The sequence below is a fragment of the Balaenoptera borealis genome (genome assembly GCF_965194805.1).
Source record: "Balaenoptera borealis genome assembly, chromosome: 5".
NCBI classification, from domain to species: domain Eukaryota; kingdom Metazoa; phylum Chordata; class Mammalia; order Artiodactyla; family Balaenopteridae; genus Balaenoptera; species Balaenoptera borealis.
Window position 1 is genome coordinate 11,265,183 of NC_138862.1, and position 26,346 is coordinate 11,291,528.

Consider the following 26,346-nt stretch of genomic DNA (forward strand, 5'->3'; position numbering starts at 1 on the left):
AGACAGCTCATGTCTATGAACTGTAAACACTAAGAACAATGAGAGGGTTTTCAGATGCTTTGAAACCAGTACCCACTTGAATTCATTTGCAAGAGCTGCCATAACAACATACCACAGATGGATGGCTTAGAACAGCAGAAATGGATTGGCTCACAGTTCTGGAGGCCGGAAGTCCAAGATCAAGGTGTCCCCAGGGTTGGTTCCTTCTGAGGACCACAGGAAGGTGCTGCCCCAGGCCTCTCCCTTAGCTTCTGGTGGTTTGCCGGCCATCTTTGGCACCCCTTGCTTGTAGAAGATCACCCCAATCTCTGCCTCTATCATCACAAGGCATTCTCCCAGTGTGCACATCCGTCTCTGTCCCAATTTCCCCTTTTTATAAGGACACCAGTCATATTGGATGTGGGTCCACCCAGATGACCTCATCTTAAGCTGGTCATCTACGAAGACCCTAATTTCCCAGTAAGGTCACTTTCACAGGTACAAGGGTTAGGACTTCAACATCTTTTGGGGGAACACAATTCAACTTATAACATAACTCTTTGGGTAGAGAAATAAAAGGCAGCTTAAAACTGACATTGAAGTACGGTAACTATTTATTTATAGTCCAAACTGGGATTGTTTTATAAGAATGAAAGGGGGGCACCATTAATAATTTTGCAGGGACAACAGGCATAAACCAGGACTGTCCTAGGCACGCAGTCTGAGACTTACGGCCACCGTCTGTGGCGAGGCTCATTATCCAGCCTTTCCCAGGCAAGGATGCATTGTACCTTTCCTTCAAATCCCTCTTTGTTTGTGTTCCCAGCAAGTCCAGTCTGTTTTACACACAGACACAGCAATACTGAGGGATTAGCTGTATTCCAGCTGTAGTTAATTCACTGTTTCCAGTTACCAAATGCAAGCCCAATCTCAGCAATTAATTTGGCCAGATTAAATCAGGCCCTCTTACACCTGTTCCCCTGTTTAATTAGGCTCTAATCTTCCCGGGGGGATTGGAGGCACCGGGGACAATGACCTAAGCCTTAGATTAGGAGGGCAGCGTCAGACACCCCGCCGTCACCATAATGGGACACCCCTGAAACAGCTCCAGCCCTTCAGTCCAGAAATTCGCCTTGACAACTGTGATCCCCCCAGCATGGCCAGGGAAACGATCCCTTCCTCTGATACAGACTTCCTTTCATATCCTCCCAAGGGAAGGAAATGCCCCCAGTGGTGCTTCTCTCTGAGGTAATTGCTGGACAGGAGTCAGCCAGTTAAAGCTGCCCATTTAATTAACAGAGTCTGTTATGAGTTATCAGGATAATGAGGTGGGGAACAAAGACATCGAATTTTTTTTTCCCTCCCTGATATTTTGGCCTCTTTTCTTCCTTTTGGAAGATGACCCAACGTTAATGAGAAACGAGTCACTTATTGTTGGGGTGCAAATAGAGAGATAAATGACATCAGTAATTAAGTCTCAATCCCTCTTTGGTATACAGAGCCATTTGTCAGGCAATATTATTCAATTAATTAATTCTATTAGGGCTACCACCCTTCCCCAAATCCAGCCATTCAACCATCAGCAAGGATAATTTGTATGGTACAAAAATAGAATGGTTAATAAATGCACAGTGAACCCCCAAAGAAAGTATTTTAGCCACCACAGGAAACCTAGCTAGAAGCATTTGATTTGAGAACATGTAAAGTGCTCACAGCCAGCCATGTACTTCTTTCCATCAAGGATTGGACAAACATTCTGGCTATTTCTGAGTTCGAATGCCCAGAAGGAAAAAGGGGGACATCGGATTGGTCCAGCTCATCTTCTTGCACCATATCAGTAGTCATTGTCAAGGCCTCTGGTCAGCCGCCCATCTGTGGCTAGAGAGGGAACAAGATGACATGAAATGTAACCATTAAGGGCCAATTCTAAGGACAATATGATGGGAGGGAACACTTCCAGAACAGGAGCTCCCAAACTGTGTGGTCAGTTTGTCTGCTTTCTGTCTTCTCTCTGCCCATCCATCTCTCACTGCTCACAAGTTAATTTTGTCTCCGTTGACGCTCGTGTTAATAAAAAACAAGCCCACATTCTCTTTGATTCCCTTCTCTTTCCCCTCTCCTTTTCAACTCTTGCCAACTTGTCTCGGCATTCTTTATCTCCCTCCTAGTGAGAAATTTGACTTCAGAAAAAGATAAATTAACAGTCCAGAACCACGTTTAAGGCAAATCTAACGAAAGGAATTAGTCTCATGACATTCTACAGAGAAAGGCCAGCCACTCCGTCATAATCTTGACAAATCCCCATTTATCTCTTCATCCGCCTCCAAATCAACCTTTCCTTCCACCACCAATATTAGCATAAAGAAAATACTATCCCTGTTTCATTTATTGCCTTATTCTGTTTTGATTGGTTTCTAATTCTACAGGTACATCGCGATCTGCCCTATTTCATTGTGATGCAGCAATATTTCAGCTGGATTCAGGATTAAATACGTTGGCATGGGAACATATCTATCACTCCCAGGAAGACAGCTCATATTCCAAGCAGCTGACTTCCAAAGTCCAGAACATAATCTGCAAGTTGGGTAGCTGCCTACACAGTCCTAGCCCCTTTCTGATCTCTTGGCTAATCAAGTAATCTTTTGTTCCCTAAGCCCATTCTCTGGGAAGGAGTGTGAAATCAATATTGAAGACCACCAAAGCTCGAAAGCCAGGGTGTGAAGGGAAAGACCCGGGGCCGTGGTTTTCAAACTTGAGCCGGCATCAGAATCACTTGGAAGGCTTATCAGAACAGATTGCTGAAGATCTGGGGTGGGATCCAAGGACTGGAATTTTTAACCTCCCTCATGTGGAAATGTGCCTTCAGAAAAAGACCGTCTCATCCAGGGGTCAGAAGTACTGTATTAGATCATACAGGTACAGGGAGGTAACTAGATTTTCAGAATTCCGAGTGTCCAGCCAACAACCTGGCTGATGCAAAGGCCACGCTTCCCTGGAATGGATCACGACAGAAGCAAAGAAGCCCTCCCTGACTGGGTCTCCTCCACTTTTACTTGTAGACAGAGACCATGCCTAGAGTGAGATCAACAATTTCCTTCTAATAGGCCAGCATCACTTGTAGTTGTATAATTAGATCTAGTAATAGTGCAGAAGTCTCCCAGGGTAGTGGGATTTCTGAATGTTTCTGCTCTGTTTGGTTTTGTTCTCTGCCTCTCCTCGATGTCACACATACTCACAGCTGTTCAACAGGCTTGACAAGGCTTGGGGATCTTCTCCTACTGTTCTTCGTGGAAGACTCAGGCACTCATGAACCTGTTAGAGCTGGATGGGGACCTGACAATTCTTATTTTACATGCCATGATTCCAATGGCCATCTGGTCCAGGGTTTCCCAGATTTCTCTTTGAACCCCATTCACAGACATAGAGAACCCAACCAATCCCTTAGCAATTCGTCTTCTGTCTTCATTCTAGTGTATCCTAGCATCTTACTGTACCCTGGGTTCCCTACAGAAAGCAGAGCTTTTGTAAAGGAAGGTTATTTTGGAGAGTGATCCCAGCAGACAGGAGTCAAGGGCAGGAGGGAGTGAAGGGGGGAAGGGGGGAGATAAGGTGGTCATGTGATCTATCACATCTCTGGCGAGGACCCTCTAAGAAGCTGTGTAGAATGCACATCAGAATTTTCAGCCTGATGGAAGAAAAAGAGAAGCATTAACCCATAGACTCCTATTCCCTTTCGGAGCATTGTCACATGAAGTGCTGACACCCTCACAACTTCCAGGTTGCACACACATGTGTATCAGGATACCGTCCCAGAGAAGGCCAGGGCTGAAAGGGAAACACAGGGTGCAGCTGAAACAAGGCACCGTCTGGTTACACCTGCACAAAGCTGGTTCCCCAGCAACAGCTGGCATCAAAGGTGGCCCAGAAGGTGAGAGACACGCACAGAAGATGTCCAAGATGGTGTACTATCGAAAAGAAGAAACTAGGAGTAAAAAAAAATGTTTATATTTTATCCACATACATTATAAATCTCATAGTAGTATAATCTTTAATATTCAGCATATTTAAACATTTAATTAAATGTGAGGATTAACACTGGATTTCAGGAGTGTGTCTAAAACCCAGAAACCTTCCAGCGTGCCTACATGCCCTATTTCTAGAAACTTGTACCATTTCTGCACCCAGTGTCACTAGGAAACACTGACTAAACAGTACGTTTTATGATCTCCACCATCAAGGCCATCAGATACAAGGAGGAAGTCAATAAAAGAGTTACTTTGTGTTAGCTGTTTGGCACTCACATTAAAATATAGGTTTGGAGCATCAAAACTTGCTTTCATGACCTCATGTCTGAAATTCTTATATTTTGTGCTTAAAAAATCAACTAGTTGCTATTTATAATCACTTCTGTATGATAGTTTGTTCTTGATTAAGTGAAAACCAAATTTAGACATAATTGTCACTGTCTTTTCTTTCTGTAACACTGTTGCTGAGGTCCAGGGGCCTCTTCAGAGGGACAGATTTTGACGCAAAAAGAGACCATCTTTAGATAAAGTGAACATTATCGTCAGGCAATTTACTGAATTATTAACATGAATCTCAGCATCTGTGTTGCTAATGCTTCTAGTCTTTAACAAAGCATCCATTCAGGATATGGACCAAAGAACATATGGCGAAGAATAAAGGCCATTGGAAACCGTAACAATACCTCCGTTAGAAGCCTTGGGGTGGGAGCGGGGGATTCAGCCCCCCGTGGAATCGGCCGAGGCCACTCCGGAGCATGCTCAGTCGAGCCCCCTCCCTGCCGCGCATGTGTACATGATACCCACCCGCGGGCTCTGAGATCGTTCTGAGATGAAAAATAGAAGTATTTACATACTTTCTAAAAACTTCCTCTCACTGAAATTTTCAAAAATATACAAAGTATTAGAATAATGGGCCCTCAAATACCTCACCCACCTCGATTATGGGCAACCTTAAATACGTTTTCTTTTTTTAAAAATTTTAACAGGCATCATTTTTGCCTCTAAAGACAGGAAACCCGGGAAGATTTTCATGACCCCCTGAGGGTTTGTGACCTGCTGGTTCTTTGGTTCACTGACCTCGTTCAATCCTCTCTTTATACAAGGGAACGCTCTGCGTCTCCCATTCTCTCTGGCTATCTCTCGTGCTTGCAGCCAATTAAGTGGACTCTATGATTTCAGCAATGGTGACATATAATCCCAGTGTTAAAGCATGGAATTTTCCAATGCAAGAAGCAGCAGAAAACGAAGAGAGGAAACGTTGCCATGAGCAAAGGCTTCTCAACACAGTATCTCCAACTGCGCTACAAGCAACCCAGCTTTTGGATGAAGAGTGAGAAAAAAAAAAAAAAAAATCTGACAATGGAGTGATTGTTCTCCCTCCACAAGCAATCCTACTATTTCTAACCCCTCCATGAGCTGTGCTGGCAAAGGCAGACATCGCTTAGGTCTTCCTCAAGTGGCCGGTAACCCCAAAGGCAAAGGGGAAGGGACCCATTGTTTCCAGGAAACCAAAATCCCACGGCAGGATCAGAGCCACCACGACCTTTCCTCTCCAAACAAAGAGGGGGGATGAGCAAGGCAGCTACTTACCTGTCTCATTTGTTCAAAGAACCCAAAGCCAGCAGCATGGATCCGTTTCTTGCTTTTTGTCCAACCACTTGCCTACTACTAGAAAAACAACCGAGGTCTGCCAAGAATCTGCAATCTTCTGAATCTCAAAATAATGACTAGCCTATCCAGTGTTTCCATCCAAGGAATTGTTGGTTCCTATACAAGAAAACCCTTTGGGGTGAGAGTCAGGAGTCCAAGAAGGCATGTGGTTATTTTTTGCCACACTCTGGAAAGAAAGGGAAATCTATTTTTGACATCAGCTTTCAGATTTCAAATAACATCAGCCTGTAAAGCATACCTAATTTAAATGTTGATTCCAAATTTTACTTTAAGGTTTTTTGGTCTCCTCTAAGCTATTGCTTCAAGCACACACACACACTCTCACACTTACATTCTCTTTTCTTGGCATATCTGAGCAAAAGTTTTAGAATAGGATAAGGAATTAACACCCCCATTTCCATCTGACAACTTTCATCTTTAAAAAAATAACAATAAACAGGAGTGATCAAGTGGAGAGTTTGATTGCTTCATTCAGACTACAACGCTTCCAAGTCTGGTCATGGCATTTGATGCAATGAGTCGTTAAAGACTACGTTTATGAGCTATGATGGGAAAACGAGATGCAGAGGGCTAAGAGGGAAGCAAAGGACTCATACAGTAGTTTTGGAATATTCCAGCAGGTGTGTGAGTCATTACATGTCAACCCTGAACTGAAGGCAGAGATCAAACATGAAGTTCACTGAGGGTTTGTGAAAACTAGTAAGGATTGTAATATCTCTGACAACCTAATCACCCCATTTGTATACAGACATGAAAATGACTTCTCCATGTGAGGGCACCTTGCTGGAAGGGAAAGCCAAGAATATATGTTTCATTGTTTTATAAAGAAAAAAAATATATATGTATATATATTTCCAATAATCATGAAAGCATTTGCAATCCAGAGTTCAGCTAGCCTTTTAATTGAGAAACAGAAAGCTACACCAAAATGATTCCTAACATGAAAGAATGGAGTTGTTTTTGCCATTAACTCATTTCAAAGGCAAAGAAAATTACTTTTCTTCAGAGATGTTGGTTTGTATTGTTTATCCAAAGTAAAATAGAATTACAAAATGAAAGCAGCTTTCCCTGCCCTCCTCATCTCTGCTTTACCAGCCACCCACCTTCTCTTAACCTCTGGAGACTGTGGTGGATGCTCTCTTAGGCTACCACCTTATCTTCCTCTAGCCATTTGTGGACAGGTCTTCTCACCCCTGGCAGCCACCTTGACCTATCATTGTAGCCCCCTACAGGGCTTTAAGTAGGAACTTAATCAGTGTTGTTGAGTGACTGAATGGAATGGATTTAGTAACTATAAGATTTAAGTCATGTTTGTCAAATTAGCCTCTTTCTATGAAAATAGGAGAGATGGAAGTGAAAGAAAATAAAAGCCACAGTTGTAGGTTTAGTATCACACTTAGACATGGAAATAGTAATGCAAATATTAAACTAAAAGGAAACAGAGTTAGAACCCCTATTGGGTTCTATCGGGCGAGCAGCCTTGCCAGTGTGCCTGGGAATGCCCGCTCTAGGACTGAAATTCCCATATCCCAGGAGACCAGTCAGTCCCAGGCAAACCTCGAAACAGCTGATCACCCTGCAGGCTATCAATGACTCTCAGAGACCAAAATTCAAATGTTGACTTAGTTGGAACTCAGCAAGATCTCAGAGAGCTCATCACAAATGCACGATACACCCTACCCACACCCCACCGTGAGTCTCCATCTCAACACCCCCCCCCCCCGTTTATTTCCTTCGTTGCACTTTTTAAATGTGATTACTTTTCTGCTTATTCATTTATTGTCTGCTCTCCCTACTTAATGTGAGCTCCATGTGGTCAAGGGAGTCATCTAGCCTGTCTTCCACTGTAGCCCTAGAACATTTCCTGGCAGAGGACATTCAAGAAATGTGTCTTACATGGAAACAACCTAAATGTCCATCAACAGATGAATGGATAAAGAAGATGTGGTATATATATATATATATATATATATATATATATATATATATATATATATATATATATATATATATATATATATATACAGTGGAATATTACTCAGCCATAAAAAGAATGAAATAATGTCATTTGCAGCAATATGAATGGACCTAGACATTATCTTACTAAATCAGTCAGAAAGAGAAAGATAAATATCATATGATCTCACTTATATGTGGAATCTAAAATATGACACAAATGAACTTATCTACAAAACAGAAACAATCTCACAGACATGGAGAATAAACTTGTGGTTGCCAAGGGGGAGGGAGGGTGGGGGAGGGATGGATTGGGAGTTTGGGATTAGCAGATGCAAACTATTATATACAGAATGGATAAACAACAAGGTCCTACTGTATAGCACAGGGAACTATGTTCAATATCCTGTGATAAACCATAATGGAAAAGAATATGAAAAAGAATGTATATATATATATATATATATAACTGAATCACTTTGCTGTACAGTAGAAATTAACATAGCATTGTAAATCAACTGTACTTCAATAAAATAAATTTAAAAAAAAGAATCATGTCTTAGGGGCAGAACTCTCCCAAATCATGGAATCTAACAGAATTGCTGTATTCTACTGATTCTAAGATATACAGTTTTGCAAAATTTAACATCTCTGGAATCCGGTGCATCTGAGTCAATGGTGCCTTTCAAAAGCCATCAGCCACCTGGCGGTCATGACATGGAGGCCGTGGCCTTTGTGTATGCATCCACTTGGTCATAGCCGTTTACACTGTCCTCACTTCAGCTGAGGTATGTGCATCTGTTAACTTGTGCACTTAACTGTCATTCAGAATGTCCTCAAAAAAATTTTCACTGATTCAGCATTGAAATGACAAGCTATTTTGTACTCAGAAAGGCACAGAAGCCAAGCAGTAGGATGTCAATGTGATATTAGTGAGTATTTGTCATAGAGGAATGATCACAAGTCCACATTTTCTTGTAAAGGAACAACCAAGTGCCTTAGAAACCACAGGAAGGAAGATACCCACAAAGTCAGGGAAGCTGTGTTACTTTCTATTATCAAAATATTTGCTTCATTGCCAAATCCTTCAGAAGAGATGAAGATTAATTTCAAAGGAATCCGATGTGATTGATTCATATGTCTCTCAGGACTGTTGTTAAAGGCACCTGTCATAGTCTATTGGAAGTGTTTTTCCTCTCTTATTGGTGCATAAAATGATGGTAGAGCTTACAATCAAGGGCATCTTAGACTTGACTTAATGAAATAAGGTATTAGACTCTCCCAATCTTTTATTCAGGTCTATGGATCACCAAGGAGAGTGTTGGTACATGATAGGGTCAATGAAGTGTAGCAACTCATCCAGTCTGTGCAACTTTTCCAGAACCTTCTGGTGATTGAGTTCTCTACCAGCCCCTGCTACTGGCTGAGCAGAAGGGCTGTCCAGTTCCAATTCCAACTTTAGCTTTCAGGTCTCCATAAGTTTCCCATTGGAACCCCTCATGCAAAGTACCATGTGTGCTTGCTCAGTTCTGCCCCTCACCTGAGACTCCCTGTTAAGCCTGAATGATTCCCATTTGCATTATTGTCTCAACACTGCACCTACCAAGTCTTGCCCTACAGGGCACGAGAAATCTCAAACACCAATTCCCATGTGTACTTTTTAAAAAATTAACTAATTTATTTACTTATTTATTTTTGGTGGTGTTTGGTCTTCGTTGCTGCACGTGGACTTTCTCTAGTTGCAGCGAGCGGGGGCTACTCTCCATTGCGGTGCATGAGCTTCTCATTGCAGTGGCTTCTCTTGTTGCAGAGCACGGGCTCTAGGCACACGGGCTTCAGTAGTTGTGGCTCGTGGGCTCTAGAGCGCAGGCTCAGTAGTTGTGGCGCATGGGTTTAGTTGCTCCGTGGCATGTGGGATCTTCCTGGACCAGGGCTCGAACCCATGTCCCCTGCATTGGCAGGCGGATTCTTAACCACTGCGCCACCAGGGAAGTTCCCATGTGTACCTTTTTTGGACAGTTATTTACCATTTTGATGACAACAGCTGCATAATTCTGGAGAAAGGATTTGTGTATTTAACTGTGGTCCCTCTACAGGATGGAAGCAGGAGATGCTCAGAAACAATGCAGGTACCACAACACAAGACAGGAGAGTCATTGGAGAGGGTCCAGGGCATAGTTATCAAAAGTGAGCATATGTTGGGTTAAACAAAATGTGTCCATTTTTCTTAAAGTCTTTAGAGTCTCTCAATGCATCGTTTTATGTTTAATAAGTCATTTCGTAGTTTGTTCATTCATTTATTCTTTTATTCTCCAAATAACTGAATGCCTACTGTATGCCAGTCCACTCTACTAGGCTCAGGGCATAGAAGGATAAACAAAAAAGAGACACTTTTCCACACAGTATATAGCACAGAATGGTTTTTAACCTAGAGCCCACAGACCCTCTCCCAAAGTGGTTCATGAACTTGGATGGGAAAAAAAATTACAACATTGTCTTCACTAACCTCTCACTGCTGGAAAACACTGATTTGTCTCCATCACTATTGTTTTATTTTTTCATATAAAATTCTTCATAGAATTTCATTTAAATGGAATCATGCAGTATGTAGAACTTTTGAGATTGGCTTCTTTCACTCGTCATAACAACTTCAAGATTCGTCCAAGTTGTTGGGTGTGTCAGTAGGTCATTCTTTTTTATTGCTAAATTGAGTAGTATTCCATAGGGATGTACCACAGTTTATTTACCCATTTATCCATTGAAAGACATTTGGATTGTTTCTAGGTATTTATGATTATGAGTAGAGCTGCTATAAACATTCATGTACAGGTTTTTGTGTGAACATACATTTTCCATTCACTTGGGTAATTCCCTAGAATTATGATTGTTGGGTCATAAGCTAAGTGTGTGTTTAGCTTTATAAGAAACTGCCAAGTGGTTTCGCAGAGTAGTTGTGCAATTTGGCCTTCCAAACTGGTGATGTATGAGAGTCCCAATTGCTTTGCATCGTCCTGAGCACTTGGTATTGCCTGTAGTTTTTAATTTTCACCATTCTATTTTGCCATTCTAGGTATGTAGTTATATCTCTTCAGGGTTTAATTTGCATTTCTCTAATGGTCAATGATACTGAGCATCTCTTCATGTGCTTATGTACTGCTGGATATTTGCCAATATTTTGTTGAGAATTTTTGCATCTGTGTTCATGAGAGATATTGTTCCATATGCTTTCTTTTATTGTACCATCTTTGTCTGGTTTTGGCATCAAAGTAATGCTGGCCTCATAAAATGAGTTGCGGAGTGTTCCCTCCTATTCTATTTTCTAGAAGAGACCGTATAGAATGCATTGTATTTCCTCTTTAAATATTTGATAGAATTTGCTAGTGAAATCGTCTGGGTCCAGAGATTTCTTTTACAGAAGGTTTTAAACTACAAATTCAGTCTTCAAAATAATTTTAGGGCTATTCAACTGATCTATATTTTACCTTGAGTGATTTTGGTAGTTTGTGTTTTTGGCAGAATTTGTCCATTTTATCTAAATTGTCAAGTTTATGACCAAGGTCTGTAGTGGTAACTCCTCTTTCATTCGTAATACTGGTAATTTTTGCACTCTCTTTCTCTGCAGTTTCTGTATAGGTTTATCAATAATATTGAACTTCTCAAAGAACCAAGTTTTAATTTCACTGATTTTTCTCTATTGTGTTTTAAATTTTATTCAGTTTCATTGCTTTATACTCTTACTTCTATTATTCCCTTCCTTTTGCTTGCTTTGGGTTTATTTTACTCTTCTTTTTCTAATTTCTTAAGGTAGCAGCTTAGGCTGTTGGTTTGATACTTTTCTTTATTCTAATATGAGCATTTTAATTGTATAAATTTCCCTCTAAGCACTGCTTTTCCTGCATCCTACAAATTTTGATATGTTATATTTTGATATTCATTCAGTTCAAAATATTTTTCTAATTTCCCTGAGACTTCCTCTTTGACTCATGGATTATTTAGAAGTGTGTTGTTTAATTTCCAAGGGTTTGGAATTTTCCCAGTCATTCTGTTATTGATTTCTAGTCTAATTCCATTATAGTCAGAGAACATATTTTGTATGATTCCAACTCTTTAAATTTTTAAAAAAATTATCTTATGACACAGGATATGGTTTATATTGGTAAAGGTTCCATGTACACTTGAGAAGAATGTATGTTCTGCTGTTTTGGGCTGGAGTGTTCTATAAATGTCAATTAGAACCAGTTGTTTATAGTATTGCTCAGTTTTGTATACTATACACTTGCTGGTTTTCTGTCTGCCAGTTCCATTTATTACTGAGAGAGGAATGTTGAAGTCTCCAATTATTATTGTAGATTTGTCTGTTTCTTGTTTCAGCTCGGTTAGTTTTTGTTTCATACATTTTCAAGCTTGTTTACTTGGTACATATCCATTTAGGATTGCGTGACTTCTTCTTGTGTGAATTTACCCCTTTATCACTATCTATTGTCCCTTTTTATCCCTGGTAATTATCTTTGTTCTGAAATCTGATTTGTCCGATATTACTCTAGCCACTCCAGATTTCTTCGGAATAGTGAAATATATATATTTCCATCTTTTACTTGTAACCTACCTATGTCATTATATTTGAAATGAGTTTCTAATAAACAGTATATAATTGAGTCATTTTTGAAATCTGTTCTGACAACACATCTTTTAATTAGTGTGTTCAGTTCATTTACATTTTATGTCATTACTGGTATTTAGGATTTAGGTCTACCGTTTTATTATTTGTTTCCTCTTTGTCTATTTTTAGTTTCTGTATTTCCCTTTTTCTTCCTTTCTTTTAGGATATTTAAACATTGTTTAGTTTTCTATTTTAATTTATCTATTGCATTTTTACTATTTTGTGTAATTTTCTTTCATTTTAATTTTTATATTTTTAATTTTTTTTAAACATCTTTATTGGAGTATAATTGCTTTACACTGTTGTGTTAGTTTCTGCTGTATAACAAAGTAAATCAGCTATACGTATACATATATCCCCATATCCCCTCCTTCTTGTGTCTCCCTCCCACCCTCCCTATCCCATTCCTCTAGGTGATCACAAAGCACTGACCTGATCTCGCTGTGCTATGCAGCTGCTTCCCACTAGCTATCTATTTTACATTTGGTAGTGTATATATGTCAATGCCACTCTCTCACCTCGTCCCAGCTTACACTTCCCCCTCCCCATGTCCTCAAGTCCATTCTCTACATCTGCATCTTTATTCCTGTCCTGACCCTACGTTCTTCAGAACCATTTTTTTTTTTAGAATCCATACATATGTGTTAGCATATGGTATTTGTTTTTCTCTTCCTGACTTACTTCACTTGTATGACAGAATCTAGCTCCATCCATCTCACTACAAATAACTCAATTTTGTTTCTTTTGAAGGCTGAGTAATATTCCATTGTATATATGTACCACATCTTCTTTATCCTTTCATCTGTCGATGGACACTTAGGTTGCTTCCATGTCCTGGCTATTGTAAATAGAGCTGCAATGAACATTGTGGTACATGACTCTTTTTGAATTATGGTTTTCTCAGGGTATATGCCCAGTAGTGGGATTGCTGGGTCATATGGTAGTTGTATTTTTAGTTTTTTAAGGAACCTCCAAACTGTTCACCATAGTGGCTGTATCAATTTACATTCCCACCAAGAGTTCAAGAGGGTACCCTTTTCTCCACACCCTCTTCAGCATTTATTGTTTGTAGATTTTTTGATGATGGCCATTCTGACCGGTGTGAGGTGATACCTCATAGTAGTTTCGATTTGCATTTCTCTAATGATTAGTGATGTTGAGCATCCTTTCATGTGTTTGTTGGCAATCTGTGTATCTTCTTTGGAGAAATGTCTATTTAGGTCTTCTGCCCATTTTTGGAATGGGTTGTTTGTTTTTTTGATATTGAGCTGCATGAGCTGCTTGTATATTTTGGAGACTAATCTTTTGTCAGTTGCTTCACTTGCAAATATTTTCTCCCATTCTGAGGGTTGTCTTTTCATCTTGTTTATGGTTTCCTTTGCTGTGCAAAATCTTTTAAGTTTCATTAGGTCCCATTTGTTTATATTTGTTTTTATTTCCATTTCTCTAGGAGGTGGGTCAAAAAGGATCTTGCTGTGATTTATGTCATAGAGTGTTCTGCCTATGTTTTCCTCTAAGAGTTTTATAGTGTCTGGCCTTACATTTAGGTCTTTAAAACATTTTGAGTTTATTTTTGTGTATGGTGTTAGGGAGTTCTAATTTCATTCTTTTACATGTAGCTGTCCAGTTTTCCCAGCACCACTTATTGAAGAGGCTGTCTTTTCTCTATTGTATATTTTTGTCTCCTTTATCAAAGATAAGGTGACCATATGTGCGTGGGTTTATCTCTTGGCTTTCTACCCTGTTCCATTGATCTATATTTCTGTTTTTGTGCCAGTACCATACTGTCTTGATTACTATAGCTTTGTAGTATAGTCTGAAGTCAGGGAGCCTGATTCCTCCAAATCCCTTTTTCGTTCTCAAGATTGCTTTGGCTATTTGGGATCTTTTGTGTTTCCATACAAATTTTGAAATGTTTTGTTCTAGTTCTGTGAAAAATGCCATTCGTAATTTGATAGGGGTTGCATTGAATCTGTAGATTGCTTTGGGTAGAATAGTCATTTTCAAAATGTTGATTCTTCCAATACAAGAACGTGGTATATCTCTCCATCTGTTTGTATCATCTTTAATTTCTTTCATTAGTATCTTATAATTTTCTGCATACAGGTCTTTTGTCTCCTTAGGTAGGTTTATTCCTAGGTATTTTATTCTTTTTGTTGCAGTGGTAAATGGGAGTGTTCACTTAATATCACTTTCAGATTTTTCATCATTAGTATATAGGAATGAAAGAGATTTCTGTGCATTAATTTTGTATCCTGCTACTTTACCAAATTTATTGATTAGCTCTAATCATTTTCTGGTAGCATTTTTAGGATCCTCTATGTATAGTATCATGTCATCTGAAAACAGTGACAGTTTTACTTCTTCTTTTCTGATTTGGATTCCTTTTATTTCTATTTGTCTCTGGCTGCTGTGGCTAAAACTTCCAAAACTATGTTGAATAATAGTGGTTAGAGTGGGCAACCTTGTCTTGTTCCTGATCTTAGTGGAAATGGTTTCAGTTTTTCACCATTCAGAACAATGTTGGCTGTGGGTTTGTCATATATGGCCTTTACTGTGTTGAGGTAAGTTCCCTCTATGCCTATTTTCTGGAGAGTTTTTATCATAAATGGGTGTTGAATTTTGTCAAAAGCTTTTTCTGCATCTATTGAGATAATCATATGGTTTTTCTCCATCAATTTGTTAATATGGTGTATCACATTGATTGATTTGCATATATTGAAGAATCCTTGCATTCCTGGGATAAACCCCACTTGATCATGATGTATGACCCTTTTAATGCGCTGTTGGATTCTGTCTGCTAGTATTTTGTTGAGGATTTTTGCCTCTATGGTCATCAGTGATATTGGTTTGTAGTTTTCTTTTTTTGTGACGTCTTTGTCTGGTTTTGTTATCAGGGTGACGGTGGCCTCATAGAATGAGTTTGGGAGTGTTCATCCCTCTGCTTTATTTTGGAAGAGTTTAAGAAGGATAGCTGTTAGCTCTTCTCTAAACGTTTGATAGAATTCGCCTGTGAATCCATCTGGTCCTGGGCTTCTGTTTACTGGAAGATTTTTAATCACAGTCTCAATTTCAGTGCTTGTGATTGGTCTGTTTATATTTTCTATTTCTTCCTGGTTCAGTCTCGGAAAGTTGTGCTTTTCTAAGAATTTGTCCATTTCTTCCAGGTTGTCCATTTTATTGGCATATTGTTGCTTGTAGTAATCTCTCATGATCCTTTGTATTTCTGCAGTGTCAGTTGTTACTTCTCCTTTTTCATTTCTAATTCTGTTGATTTGAGTTTTCTCTCTTTTTTTCTTGATGAGTCTGGCTAATGGTTTATCAATTCTGTTTATCTTCTCAAAGAACCAGCTTTTAGTTTTATTGATCTTTGCTACTGTTTCCTTCATTTCTTTTTCATTTATTTCTGATCTGACCTTTATGATTTCTTTCCTTCTGTTAACTTTGGGGTTTTTTTGTTCTTCTTTCTCTAATTGCTTTAGTTGTAAGGTTAGGTTGTTTATTTGAGATGTTTCTTGTTTCTTGAGGTAGGATTGCATTGCTGTAAAATTCCCTCTTAGAAATGCTTTTGCTGCATCCCATAGGTTTTGGGCCGTCGTGTTTTCATTGTCATTTGTTTCTAGGTATTTTTTGATTTCCTCTTTGATTTCTTCAGTGATATCTTGGTTATTTATTAGTGTATTGTATAGCCTCCTGGTGTTTGTATTTTTTACAGTTTTTTTCCTGCAATTGCTATCTAGTCTCATAGTGTTGTGCTCAGAAAAGATACTTGATATAATTTTAATTTTCTTAAATTTACCAAGGCTTGATTTGTGACCCAAGATATGATCTATCCTGGAGAATGTTCCATGAGCACTTGAGAAGAAAGTGCATTCTGTTGTTTTGGATGGAATGTCCTATAAATATCAATTAAGTCCATCTTGTTTAATGTATCATAGAAAGTTTGTGTTTCCTTATTTATTTTCATTTTGGTTGATCTGTCCACTGGTGAAAGTGGGGTGTTAAAGTCCCCTACTATGATTGTGTTACTGTCGATTTCCCCTTTTATGGCTGTTAGCATTTGCCTTATGTATTGAGGTGCTCCTACATTGGGTGCATAAATATTTACAATTGTTATATCTTCTTCCTGGATTGATCCCTTGATCATTATGTAGTATCCTTCTTTGTCCCTTGTAATAGTCTTTACTTTAAAGTCTATTTTGTCTGATATGAGAATTGCTACTCCAGCTTTCTTTTGATTTCCTTTTGCATGGAATATCTTTTTCCATCCCTTCACTTTCAGTCTTTATGGAGCTTGCTGTTATTTGAGTGGAGCTGGGTCTTAGCGTTAAGACAGAGATCTCTGGGAAAGCTCTCGCCAATTGATATTATGTGGGTCCTGGAGGTCTCTGGTGGTCCAATGTTCTGAACTCGGCTCTCCCACCTCAGAGGCTCAGGCCTGACACCCGGCCAGAGCACCAAGACCCTGTCAGCCACATGGCCAGGTACGTGGGGAGTTTCTTGCCTTTTGGGAAGTCTGAGGTTTTCTGCCAGCATTCAGTAGGTGTTCTGTAGGAGTTGTTCCACATTTAGATGTATTTTTGATGTATTTGTGGGGAGGAAGGTGATCTCCACGACTTACTCCTCCTCCATCTTGAAGGTCCTCCTGAGTTAGAGTGCTGATGGGTAACCTGGTACTTTGGCTGCCGGCAGCCAGTGAGAGCTCAGTGACTGACTTGTTGTAGCACCAGATACTGTAGTACCACATACAGAAGAAGGGAACACCAGCAGGAAGAAGGGAACATGAGTTCCTTTTTTTTTCTTCTCATTTGCGCTTAGTCCAGTTTCACTTGCTCATAGGGTACCGCGTACAGAGGTCTTGCCCTCAGCTTCAAACCAAAGATCCTTGAGCGAAAATCTATGCCCGATACCTCAGCTCACAGAAGTGCTGTGGAGACACTGCCATTCAAGATGGCTGGGGCCATGTGCCATTCTTTTGTGTAATTTTTAAGCTGCTGTTCTAGGGATTAAAATATACATACTCAACTTTTCATAGTCTATGTAGAATCAATATTTACCACTTCAAGTGATATATTACCACTATGTAGGCACCATTACCCTCCCTCCTTTATGTTGCCATTGTCGTATTTGTTACCTTAACATACACTGAAATCCTACTAGACAATTTTATAATTTTGGTTTTAACCATCAAACACATTTAAAGAACTCAAGAGGAGAAGAATAGTCTGTCATACTTACCCAGGTATGTGCCACTTCTGTTGTTCTTCCTTCATTTTTGATGTTCCAGCTTCCGTCTGGTGTCATTTCTCATCCTGAAGCAATAGAGCTGGTGAAATGAAGTCTCTCTTGTGTGTCTTTCACCTAAGAATGTCTTTATTTCATCTTCATTTCTGAAGGATATTTTTACTGCATATAGAATTGTTGGTTGACAGTTCTTTTAAAATATTCTTTAAAAATGTTCCATTTCCTTCTGGAGAAATCTATGGCTATTTGAATCATTTTATTCCATAAGTGAAGTGTTGTTTTTTTCTGGTTGCTCTACATGTTGTTTTTTCTTCTTTAGTTTTCAACAGTTTGGTAATGATATATCTGGGCATGGATTTCTTTGGGTTTATCTTCTTTGGGGTTTCTTAGACTTCTTGAGTGTGTAGATTTATGCCTTTCTACAAATTTGGCAAGTTTTTAGCCATTGTTTCTTCATACATTTTCTATGCACCATATCCTTTCTTCCTAGGACACCTAGGATAAGATCGTTAGAATATTTGATACTTTCTCACCAGTTGATGATACTCTGTTCTTTTTTACTTTTAATCTTTTTTTCTCTGTATTGTTCAGATTTTATAATTTCTATTGATTTACATTAAAGTTCACTGACTCTTCCTTCTGTCATCTCCATTCTGCTGCTATTGAGCCATATCCAGTGAGGTTTTTATATTGGTTGTAGTATTTTTCCATCCTAAAGTTTCCTTTTGGTTCTTCTTTATATCTTTTTTTCTTTTCTGAGACTTTTAATCTCCTCATTCATTTTAAGAATGTTTGCTCTTACATGTTGGAGTATTTTTATAATAGTTGCTTTAAATTCTGTGTCATCTAAGTATTGGCTTCTGTTGACTGTCTTTTCCCATACAAATTGAGATTTTCCCAATTCTTCATATGTGCTGAGTAATTTTTAATTGTTTCCTGGACATTTGGATGATTATGTTACAAGACTCTAGATTTTATCTAAATCCTATGGAGAATGTTGATTTTTTTTTTTTTTTTTCATCAGAGTCTACCAGGTTGAGTTCCAACCGGTCTTCCATGGGTTATGATTCTAATATAAGTCCTGTTGTCCAAGATTTCAGATCTGGGCCTGTGTACACTATTCAGTAGCCAGTCTGAAACCTAGGCAGTGGTCTATTTTGTAGTTCAGTTCTCAAAATTTATGGTGTGCTATTTGAGGTCAGGTCTATTCTTGTGCATCTCAGGGGTGAGCCCAGAAGTTCATAAACAACTTTCTGAGGTTGCTTTCCCTAGCTCTTCCTTCCCTCTGGTACTTTCCAGTTCCCAGGGGCTCAACTTTTTGGTCCCCTGGCCAAAAAGCTGGGGCTTTACTTAGCCTGCTCTTCTATGCATTTTCCACAACTGCATCTGTGTCCAGGGACAGTAGTGGTAGCAGAAAGGGGGAAAAAAAAAAAAAGCATTGGGAGTTTGCCCTATGCTCTTGGGACCACAGCTCTTCTGATCAGAGAGATGATTCTCCTCCCTCAGTTTTAGGATCCTATAAGCTCTCATGCCCCTGACACCACAGGATGGCTTGGAGTCTGGGGCACAAGAGAATGGAGAAAAGGAAAACAAAACAGCGGATTTCTCCACCACTTCTCAGTATTAGGAGACCTCCTTCCTGCTCCCTAGGGCAGGACCTGAGTGGGACTCTCTCTAAAGGCACCAGTGCCCATTTCTGGGTTTAGACCTGTACTGACTTTAGGCTTGGGGGGTTCTGGAGGGGAAAAAATGGTAACTCACCACAAGTTTGGGGATTCTTCAGATTCTGTCTTCTTCACCAGTTTGCAAACTACCGTTTGCTTTTCAGACAGGTTGGAACGTGCTTACTCCATCTTGCCCTGAATCAGAACCCAATGTGTTTTATTTCATGCACTTAAAACATAATTTTGAGGTAAGATCCATAGGCCACATCAGCTTCCAAAGAGGTGTCTGGCATAGTAAGGATTTTTAGTCAAAAGGGAGAGACAGACATGTCAGCAACGACTTTCAAATCAGCATTATATATGCTCAGGAGGAGCAGCTAGGACCTTTGGGAGCCCTTAGAGAGCACGTAGGCTAGTTTGGGATCAGGAAAGGCTGCCCAGTGAGCAGGGGAGGAAGAGTGTTCTCAGCAAATGGAAAGTCATGCTCATGAGCCAGAAAAGAACCAGAGTGTGGAAAGTGTGGGTCATAGCGAGTAGTTTAGAATGGCCAGGACATGAACTCTTCTTGGCTTTTGAGACCATGGCAGAAGAAAATCACATTGTTTCATTAGACAGCATTGGTAGACTATTAAATTCAATGAAATTCTAAGCCCATTGGAAGCTGTCATCCTGATGATACCCATGGTAGAATCCAATTCCAAATCTCCGTCTCAGTTCTATACATAGACTCTGCTGTGTAGGCATTTCACATTTCAATAAGGAATCCATTCATTTTGTATGCCTGGCAACAACCTCTGTTGTGGATACATATACCATTGGATGGCTATTTTAAATTGCTCTTTCAGAGATCAAAAATTCAGTGAGGAGACTGAAAGCAAAATACAAAAATTAAGAATGCAAAAGAATAAAATAGCCAAAGGAAAAAATTTAAATTCCATCTTTTCATTATTATAAACTCGAAGAACAACCACAAATAACTGACACAATCAGTATAATACATTTCTCTGTGCTTTTTGGAAAATTCAGATTTGTCAGAGCTGGGGGCAGAGAATGGAAATAAATATGATGAAACAGAGAAAGTATGCCAAGAAATAAAAAAGGAACTAAATTCCCAAGGCAGGTAAATCCAGCATTCAATAACACAGATTCAAATCCCCACAGACAAACACAGGCTTGTTGTGAGAAATTTAGTGGCTTTGCCACAGAGACTATGGGCTGAATCTGACCTCAGGCATAGAGCTCACTTCATTACCATGCAACAGCAGGATATTTTGGGGAAAAGAAAAAAATAAAGAAAGGACCATATATTCACGCCACTATAGAGTTTTTTTTACATAAAATATGACTGCCTAAGGATAAAATAGACAATAAAGAGGTAATTCATTTAATTTATCTTAAGAAAGCATTTGCTATCTCATGCATAACAACCTGCTTGAAAATCAAAATAGGGAAAAAGAACACAGTGGGAGGCTTTCATTTAAGCAATAAACAAAACTTAACTGAGCATCTACTACAGACCGAGCCTGCACTGAGGTCCAGGGGTGTGTTAAGGACTGAATTGTGTCCCCCAAACTTATATGTTGTAGCCTTAATATTTAATACCTCAGAATGGGACTGTGTTTGGGCCTTTAAAGAGGTAAATAAGGTTAAATGAGGTCATTAGGGTGGGCCCTAATCCAATCTGACTGGTTCCTTAAAAGAAGAGGAAATTTGCACACAAAAAGGGACACCAGGAACATGCACACATAGAGGAAAGACCATGTGAGGAGGAAAGACCCTGTGAGGACACAACAAGAAGATAGCCATCTGCAAGCCAAGGAGAGAGGCCTGCCAAACCCCAATCCTGCCAACACCTGACCTTGGACTTCCAGGCTCCAGAACTGTGAGATACAAATTTCTGTTGTTTAAGCCGCCCAGTTTGTGGTACTTTGTCGTGGCAGCTTGAGCTGACTAATACAGGTGGGAGGTGAACAGAGGACACAGGCTCAGGAGGAAGCTGACACAGGAACAAAGGATAACAATACTCAGAACCCAGGGTGGGGTGATGAGCAAGCTTGTGGGCCCATAAGCAGAGCACAGAGGGAGAAATGACATGATTCCAGGAAATAATTAAGAAGATCAAAGGATAAACTCAACTTCAAAACTGTCAACACTGATACTTTCTCTAGAAACTGGATTCATCCTGGGTTTGGTCAGACTGAAAACGACATCTGAATCTGAAGCTGCCCCCTTGCTGATGTGGTCTCCCCATCAAGGGGTTTTGGATCCTCCTGCCTTCCAGGTATAAACCATCCCCAAGCAATTAGTATAAAAATTGCTAACAGTTTCTATCCATCCCTCAGCCTTCTACTTTCTCATGATGGTGATCAGTAAACAACTTGATCTGAATGATCAATGATATGATTGACCCCAGAACATAGAGTACAAATTCAATAAAATAAAAATCATGAATAAAATATGAGAGCTGGGGAGTACATTTCAATAATATTGCACACTGGGAGAATATCGGCTATTGAATATTGGGAGTTTCAGAAAAGGAGAGAAAAATGATATGAAGAAGCAAACTTGAAAAGTAAATAGAAGAAAACACCCCTTAACTGAATAAAGACCAATTTTTGGACCGAATGTAAATACACTCTAAGCACCAAGCAAGATAAATAATAATAATTTGAAAAGAAAAAAAAAATCACCCCCCGGACAAAATCTGGTGAATTCCCAAACTCCAGCTGCTAGAGAACAAAAGCAAATATTTACATAGGGAAGGAAATTTGAATGGCACCAGATCCTCACTGGAAGTAGCTAGAGCCCCCAAGCAGTGGAGCCAGACTTACAGCTTTTGAGAGATAAGGCTCTGGTCCAAGATCCCTCTGCCTGGCTAATATCATGCATACAGGAGGCCAGGGAAAGACACTTTGGCACTTTGCAAGGATTTAAAAAATTTCTACCCATGTTCCATTTTTAAGAAAAGACTAGGAGTATATGGGATTAGGAAAAATCAAATCATAAAAGAAAACACACAGTTGAACTTCTAATTACCAATGAGGATGGGGACAAGATGGGTAGGAAGGATTAAAAAATAGAAACAAAAACCTTGACTAATCCAGGAAAAATAAGGAAAGTAAAAATAAGACACAAGAAGAAACTTGTGTTTCTTGTGTTACCTCATTAAAAAAAGAGGTAAGATGAAAAAATAAGACCAAAAATATTAGACATCTCAATAAATGTGACTAGATTAAATTCCTCCATGGAATGAAAAATATTCTAAAATAGAGTTTTAAAGCACTATTGGTTATATGCTATTTATGAGAAACAGCCAAACAAAATTATAAAGAAAGCTTGAAAAGAAAGAGATGGGAAAATATACTGGGCAAGAGTAAACAAAAGAATGGAGGCAACATGGAGATCAGATAAAGTGGAATTTAAGACCAACAGCTTTAAATAGGACAAAAAGCAATATTTTATAATGATAATAGGTACAACTCCAAATAGAAAGAGTCATGAACCATTATATATTCCTTATGACATTATTTCTAAATACATAGGGCAAAACTTTTCCAAGATAAAAGAAACGGATGAATCCGCAGTCCTTATAGGGTTAACAGCTCTCTTTGAAATTACCAGATCAAGTTGTCAAACAAGAAGTGAAGACGTGGAGACACTGAGTAACCAATAAGCCAAATGCAATCTGCGTAGAACTTCAGACTAAATTTAGAAAACAAATTCTCTTCAAACACTCATAAATGATTTCAGGCTGCTCTAACAGAATACCACAAACTGGGCAGCTTAAACGACAAGCATTCATTTCTCACAGTCCTAGAGGCTGAAGTCCAAGATCAAGTGCCAGACAGTCAGGTTCTTGGTGAGGGCTGTCTTCTCATTGTAGGAGAGGAAGAAAGAGAGAAAGAGAGACAGAGGTCTTTTGTCTCTTCTTATAAGGGCACAAATTCCATTCAAGAAGGCTCTGTCCTTATGGTCTAATCACCTCCCAAAGGCCCCACCTCCTAATACCATCACACTGGGGATTAGGGCTTCAACATATGAACTTTGGGGGGAAACAAACATTCAGTACATAACAATTAGGCCACAAAGGAAAAGGTAAAAATGGATATAAACATTCTGTTCAATGTGGAAGCCTGAGATGATGAGAAAGAATGTCCTGCTCCAAATGGATGGAAATATGACAGAATTTTGTTACATTGCTGAGCTTGAAACCAAACAGAGAGAGACCAGAAAAAAGAGGGTGACATAAAGCAGTGAGCGATAGCAAAAGTATTGAAAACAGTCCAAGGCCTCCCAGAGTCAAACATAGGTCTGGACATCTGGGCTGGGATTGGAGGACCATACTGGAAGAGGAGCCCAGGCTGCCGGGTCAGGACAGGTGGGGAGCTGGAGGAGCCGCCAGCATGGAACCAGGAGTTACCAAGAGTGACTTGTCTCCAGAAACCAAACTAGAGAACTCTCTACCCATGGATCCAGGAAGCTTGCCTCAGAGCCAGACCAAGCCAGTGATGGGAAAACAGTGACCCATGGGTAATTGGAGTGAATGAATGAATATATTACAAAGTTTCCTCCTGTCCATGAACTCAGAACTGCTCCCACATTCATTATTGGGGTGCAGGTGCAAAACTACTTCCTGGTGCCTGAATCTTTTACCTAATTACCAACTGGACCTGTACCCATCAGAACTACAGAAACTGCATGTGTCTGTGTGTCTTGCTTCTTCACCCCAAGAAATATTTGTTGGAAAACATGAAACCACACTGTAACTGGTTCTTTTCATCATTACCTCCATGCTGCTCTGCCAGCCCGAGGTCAAGTGCATCCTGCAGGAGATATCACATTTCTGAAAATGCCACCATTGGTGCCAGTTCTGTGGCAGGCGACAGACATTTCAGAAACTCTAAGAAGGGCAGGGCTTTGGAGATAAAAGAGCTGGGGGCTGCGGAAAGTATTCTTGGAACCTCAGTTTCCTCGTCTGAAAATGGGAATGATAATACGTATTTTTGAAGGTTATCATGAGAATCAAGTGAGATATGTAGAATAGTAACTATAGTAAACAAATGAGTATTATTATTATCATTATTATGGTTAGGTGTTTAGGTATAAATAGGTTCCTTGATTTGAAATAAAAAAAAATTGCCCCAATGATTTATTTTTGGTTTACATAGCTTGCTAAAATTCTTTTTTATTGCCAAATAATATGCCATTGTATGGATATATCACATGTTATTTATTCATTCATCAGTTGAAGGACATTTGGGTTGTTTCTACTTTTCGGCTATTATGAATAATGCTGCTATAATATCTCTGTACAAGTGTTTGTGTGGATATAAGTTTTTCAATTCTCTTGGGTAGATTCCTATGACTAGGATTGCTGAGTTATATGGTAACTGTATGTCTAACTTTTTGAGGAACTGCGACTGTTTTCCAAAGCGGCTGCACCAGTTTACATTCCCACCAGCAGTATATGAGGGTTCCAATTTCTCCATGTCAGTAGGATGTTTTTAAAGTAACCAGAGAGCAAATGAACTACAGAAAGATGGGATATTCAGCATCCCCACCTCTTTCCTGGAGAGCATCACAAGTTGGTAAAGATCTGCTTCCCTTTTATTTGTATAAATTGAAACAGAAATAGTAAAGTTCAATCAAAGTCTTTCTCCTAAATTGTGGGGATTCCAGGCAAGGCAAGCACCCTCCCCTGTGATTCCGTTTTCTCTTCTAGAAATGAAGACAGAGGCAGAAGCATCTCATTAAGGTACCTATTTAGTCCAAAATAGGTAGAAAACATGGTAGGATTGAAACCTAAGACTTAGAACATGTAACAAGGCTTCACATGACATACAAACAGATCTTTTGCAAGCCTGCTTGAGCAATGAAGGAATCTCCTTGATTCCAAGGAGAGAGGTTTTTCTTATCCTCCTTCCAGGCCTAAGAAAGCAAAGACCAGGGTGATGGAGAAGTGACCTGGAGAGCCAAGGTGGCTATAAGCAAAGGGCAGTAGCAAAATGCTTAGCTAAGTAATGTCTTCAACAGGTTTGAACAGAAAAAAGAAAAAAGGAATAGCATGCCCAGACTTCTCTGCAGAAGCCTAAACCTTCATGCTCTACAGCGCACTGCATCCTTGGAGAGCATTATCAGCCACTGAAGAGGAACTTCCCTGGTGGTCCAGTGGTTAAGAATCTGCCTTTCAAAGAAGGGGATGCGGGTTCGATCCCTGGTCGGGGAACTCAGATCCCACATGCCACGGGCGACTAAGTCCGTGCACCGTGAGTACTGAGCCCCTGCCTCTGGAGCCCAAGCGCCACAACTAGAGAGAAGCCTGTGCGCCACAACTAAGACCCAAGGCAGACTAATTAATTAATTAATTAAAAAAAACATTTTTTTTAAAACCATAGAAGAAATGGACTTTGGGTGTGATGCATGGGGTTGGCCATACTTTGAATCTTATCTCCTCCCATGTTGAATCGAAAGGGTTCCTACAGAGAATTCTTTTGAGTGTAAAATGTAATTCTGCTGGTCGGGGCAAAAAACCATCATGGTACAGGATGAATAATCGGATGCTACACTTTTTTCCACCATCAACTACAGGAGGGAAAAAAAAACCACACACAATGGAGTATTCTTTGATGCGTTTCTTTCCCCATGCAATTCAAAACATAAGGTGGTAGAGTAATAAAAGTACATATGCCATAATGGAAAAAATAATCCCACTATAAATAAGCTGTGTTATTCCATCCAAGAAAGAAAACAGGGAGCTGGAGAGTGTGTGCCTCTTCCCTTTCAAACCCTAATCGTAATCAAAAGCAAACAGGTTCAAAAACAGAACAGAGATAAAGCTGGAATTTGCAGCTGTGAAGAGAGACGCCCATGGGGTGAAACAGGCCACACACAATGAATGCGCAGAAGTGTGGTGTTTTGTTTTATTCGGGAGATGCCTATGAAGGGCTCCGACCCCTGGAGCTGGGGCCCCAGACACTCCACAGTTGAGACCCGCTGTGTGACGTGGCATCTGAGCCTCAGGCAGGGACCAGATGAGCAGCCCCAGCATGGGGGGCGGGGCACAGAGTCTCGTAACTGCCAGCCCAGAGTGAAACCCAGCCCTGCAGGTCCAAAGCTTTCAGCTGCTGTGTGCTGCCTTCTAAGGCCT

General features: G+C 39.8%; 1 long non-coding RNA gene across 1 annotated transcript in view; it reads right to left on the reverse strand.

Annotated features, from left to right (window-relative positions):
* Positions 1-575: 575 nt before the first annotated feature.
* The window catches only part of LOC309630200, a 40,931-nt gene continuing 15,160 nt past the window's right edge, over positions 576-26,346 (reverse strand). The window contains exon 2 of the long non-coding RNA XR_014245527.1: positions 576-1,857. This is a non-coding gene — a long non-coding RNA (uncharacterized lncRNA). The remainder of the gene's footprint in view (positions 1,858-26,346) is intronic.